Source organism: Colobus angolensis, unplaced genomic scaffold (genome assembly GCF_000951035.1).
Source record: "Colobus angolensis palliatus isolate OR3802 unplaced genomic scaffold, Cang.pa_1.0 Scaffold48, whole genome shotgun sequence".
Lineage (NCBI taxonomy): Eukaryota > Metazoa > Chordata > Mammalia > Primates > Cercopithecidae > Colobus > Colobus angolensis.
The window spans coordinates 958,143-963,223 of record NW_012118265.1 but is presented as its reverse complement, the minus strand read 5'-3'; the positions used below and the strand labels follow the sequence as shown (position 1 = coordinate 963,223).

The 5,081-nt window shown below is 35.3% G+C and overlaps 1 pseudogene; it reads left to right on the top strand.

Annotated features, from left to right (window-relative positions):
• Positions 1 to 1,177: 1,177 nt before the first annotated feature.
• Positions 1,178 to 2,015, top strand: LOC105523877 (annotated as a pseudogene).
• Positions 2,016 to 5,081: the final 3,066 nt, after the last annotated feature.

The window sequence follows — 5,081 nt, the reverse complement described above, 5'->3', positions numbered from 1 at the left end:
ATCTGTCCCAGAGAATATTTCTTCCAGGTCCATAAGCTTCATAATACATAGCACTATCATATGACCTACCATGGTTCCTGCATGGTCCTATAATCTTTGGGAATTAAAGAATTAAAGGTCCTGGACACTCTGAACTTGGCAATTATTTAGGATTGAGCTTACAGTAAAACTCTGAAGGATGAGATAATATCTTGGTATGTGACAAAGAGCAGGCTTGCTTATTATTTGGTATAACTGAAATTCCTCAACTGTGATGTGAACCCACTATATATTTAGCATCCATCTAGTCTCCTCTGTCTTGCCCTCATGAAACTTAGGGCATGACACCCAAGAGCCTCATATCTTTTGCCAGAATCCATGAACAACAACAGGGCAACTTATTGGCTTCTAAGAAAGATAAAATTCAGTCTCAGACCTGACACTTAACTGCAAAGGAAACTGGAAAATGCAGTTTTGATTCTGGGCAAATATATGCCCAGCTGAAAATTCTATTAGTTTGAAAACAGCTACTTGCCATCATTATCAATGTCAGCATAATTTAAGTTATATATGTGGTTGCTGATTCTACACTCCAAGCAATGCAACTAGGGCATTAGATATTTCTAAATTCCACAAAAGTAAAGGAAGAAAATGAAAAGCCACTAATAGATTGTGTGAAAGATGTGTACATTGCACAAGCTACCACTGAGGTATTAATCATTTATTTGTATGAACTTGCTACTGATTTGAAAAGAAACAGCTTAGTGTTCAATGACATGTAATTCAGTTCGCGAAAAATGAATTCATGAGTTTTACCAAATAAGAAACTGTTGACATGGGAAAATGGGTGTTAGTGGCTGGAAGCAAAATCTTAGAGATAATAGTGGAGCACACTTTTGAGAAAGGCCATATCACAAATGATCTTCATGGCACAAAGAACAATACTGTGCAAATTAACATGAACATCAACAATTCTGAACCAAATAGCGATTCACTAATCTGAATTCAGAGAAGCTTTACTAATATCTTAATTAATTTATTGGTCTTTTATTTTTCTGTTTATGAGTGCCCGAAGTGATATGTGGTATCTTTAAAACTATCTTCCTTCTTGTGATTCTATCCTGTGTGGCTGTTTTCTGGAGCAGTAGTCTTTTATCTCTGTCTGCCTTCTCTCCCACCTATGTGTGTGCCACCAACTATGGAAGATTCGATGGACATAGACATGAGCGCCTTGAGACTCTAAACTATCTTTTCAATTCTGAACTAACGGCCAACAAAGATGATCACTTTGATGTGGTTAATGAGCCCCAGTTATCCTTAAGAATGTTGAGTTTAGGGGCTCGTGCAAAGGATGAATTACACATTGTTGAGGCAGAGGCAATTAATTATGAAGGCAGTCCAATTAAAGTAGCACCAGTGACTTCGAAAATGTCTGTATAGCCAATGGTTTCCATTGAGGCTTTGAAATAACACCACCTGTGGTCTTAGAGTTGAAGCGTGGTTCAGAGCCAGAACCAGTGCATACTAGTAGACAGCACTTCGCAGCTGGGTAGAAAGATGCAGAGTCAGAAAATGAAAAATAGGAGGATATAAAACTCTTAGGCATGTCTGGCAGGCAATCTGCCCCTGGAGGTGGGAGCAAGCTTCCACAGGATAAAGTAAAACTTACTGCTGATGAAAATGATGATGACTTTGATGATGAGGAAACTGAAGAAAAAGTTCCATTGAAGAAATCTACATGAGATGTGCCAGCCAAATGTGCACAAAAATCAAAGCAGAATAGAAAAGATTCAGAATCGTCAACACTAAGATCAAAAGGTTAAGAATCTTCAAAAAACAGGAAAAAAGCTCCTAATATGCCCAAAGGATATGCATTTACAAAAAATACGAAGACAAAAATGCATGCAAGTGTAGAGAAAGATGGTTCTCTTCCCAAAGTGGAAGTCAAGTTCATTGATTATGTGAAGAATTGCTTTTGGATGACTGACTAGCAGTAGGCTATTCAAGATCTCTGGCAGTGGAGGAAGTCGCTTTAAGAATATAATTTAAACAGTTTGGCAAAAATTTTCATCTTATTTCTTTTATTTAACAGTTGATATCTGGCTGTCCTTTATATTCCCCTACTGTGTTTGATAAATGTTCTTCAGGTTCCATTGCCAAGAATATGTTGTCCAAAATGTCTATTTAGTTTGTAAAGATGGATCTCTGTCCTTTGCTTGGTTTTAAATATGTATAGAATGTTATAACAGGACATAGTAGTAGTGGAAATGTAGTAGTAGACATGGAAATTGTGGGGAGACAAAAATATACATGTGAAATAAACTCAGTATTTTAATTAAAAAAAACATGAGTAGATCTAAGATCTCTTTATACAAATATAAAGTAAAATATACTAGGAATAATAAATCATTGAGTCATAGTTTATTTGTAATAAACATATAAAATAGTGTTTTTGTCTTACAATGGATGACATATTAGGCTTAACAAAATAAGGTAAATTCTCGACTGTGTATATGAATATTGCGTTTGACTTTGGAGTCCCATCCATAAAAAGAAAGCTGACAATCCTCCACTCTTACTTCATTCTTCCATACCCTTTCCATGGTACTTGCAAGCGCTGACCAGGCAGACTAGGACAAAATCCCATGAAATAGCAGGTTAATAATATAGAAGAAACATGGATTCCTAGATGATTCCATAGGGCAAAGCCACCAGCCTATTTCAGGCACCTTTCTGAGTCTAGACTATTATATCTGAGGGAAACAAACTTTTATTGTATCAAGTCTGGTATTTCTATTGTATTAAGTCAGTCCATTCATAATTTGTATTTCTATTGAATTAAGTAAGTATGTATTTGTTGTGATTTACTTATCACAGAAATACTAAGGAAAGGTACTATTACTACTCCCATTTTTAGAGATAAGAAAATGGACACTAATAGTGGTTAACTAATTGCTCAAAGTCAAACATTAGTGAGGAAAATGAGATCTTTTTTCACCCGTATAGGATGATTCCAGAAGTACCTTCATCATGGTGCTATTACTGTTTCCAGGGAACACACAGCCATGTGAAGCATGTTATACAAGTGTAAAGTATTGATATGGTGCATTTATGTATCAGTAACTCTCTACAGCAATACAAGTATCTTATATCCAAAAAACACACGTCAGTATAATTTTTGCCCATTGTAAGCATAACATTGGATATTTAATCTTTAAAAAAGCTCAAAATGTCTCCACTAATGTAATATTATCTATTATTGACAAAACCTGGAAAAATAGTATCTACAGTAGAAAAGTGGTTGAAGAAAATAAACACAAGCTCAGATGTTTACAATATAATACTATGTGAAAAAGTCAGGCTGCAAAGAAAAATGAAAAGGAAATATTTAGTACAACAAACCTCCATGACACACAAGATTACCTATGTAACAAACCTGTACTTGTACCTCTGAACTTAAAATAAAAGGAAAACTGTAACATTTGTTGAGTATCTACTATGTGCCAGACATTAAATATTTTCTACAAAATATTACTTTATTTAATAATGACCACAACAATGAATGAAGTACACAACAATGAATGAAGATGACAAGTATCCATTCTCTCATCTCATTTCCCGGGTGAAGGAGTATAGGGATAATGAGTTAAGGATTAGCTAAGATCACACAGCTAGAAAGAAATGGTGCAGGAAATTTCATCATGTTTATCTCTCACCAAAGTATTCTCTTTTCTTTTATTCTGCACTGTTCCTCAAAATGCAATGTACAATTTGATTACAACTATAGAAAAACATGATTGTTAATAAGCACATAAAATCTTTTCAAAAATCTAAAAAACAAAAATAATATGCCAAGATAGTGTGGTTATGATGATTTTTCTCATCATTTGTTTAAAATGGTGATCAACGCCAAAAATAGACTTGGGGTTCATAATTCCATTCTGTGATATATTAATACCCACTCCTCTATACTTTTTAGGTATGCTACCCTTGCTTAAGGCAGAGATGGAATACTTGAAGGTAGTACACAATAACTTTTGCCATGGCTTTTTTGGGACATTAGAGAAGTATCTCTTCAATTATCCCTAAAGAATTCGTGTATGATAAGAAAGGTATTTGGCAAGCCTATGACCTGAATGGTATTACCTAGGTTTTCTTCTAGGGTTTTTATGGTTTTAGGTCTAACATTTAAGTCTCTAATCCTTGTTGAATTAATTTTTGTGTAAGGAGTAAGAAAAGGATCCCATTTCAGCTTTCTACTTATGGCTAGCCAATTTTCCCAGCACCATTTATTAAATAGGGAATCCTTTCCCCATTTCTTGTTTTTGTCAGGTTTGTCAAAGATCAGATGGCTGTAGATGTGTGGTATTATTTCTGAGGGCTCTGTTCTGTTCCATTGGTCTGTATCTCTGATTTGGTACCAGTAACATACTGTTTTGGTTACTGTAGCCTTGTAGAATAGTTTGAAGTCAGGTAGCATGATGCCTCTAGCTTTGTTCTTTTGGCTTAAGATTGTCTTGGCAATGTGGTGTCTTTTTTGGTTCCATATGAACTTTAAAGCAGTTTTTTCCAATTCTGTGAAGAAAGTCATTGGTAGCTTAATGGGAATAACATTGAATCTATAAATTACCTTGGGCAGTATGGCCATTTTCACAATATTGATTCTTCCAATATATGAGCATGCTATGTTCTTCAATTTGTTTGTGTCCTCTTTTATTTCACTGAGCAGCGGTTTGTAGTTCTCCTTGAAGAGGTCCTTTACATCCCTCGTAAGTTGGATTCCTAGGTATTTTGTTCTCTTTGAAGCTCTTGTGAATGGGAGTTCATTCATGATTTGGCTCTCTGTTTGACCCAGCCATCCCATTACTGGGTATATATCCAAAGGATTATAAATCATGCTACTATAAAGACACATGTACACATATGTTTATTGCAGCACTGTTCACAATAGCAAAGACTTGGAATCAACCCAAATGTCCATCAGTGACAGACTGAATTAAGAAAATGTGGCACATATGCACCATGGAATACTATGCAGCCATAAAAAAGGATGAGTTTGTGTCCTTTGTAAGGACATGGATGCAGCTGGAAACCATCATTCT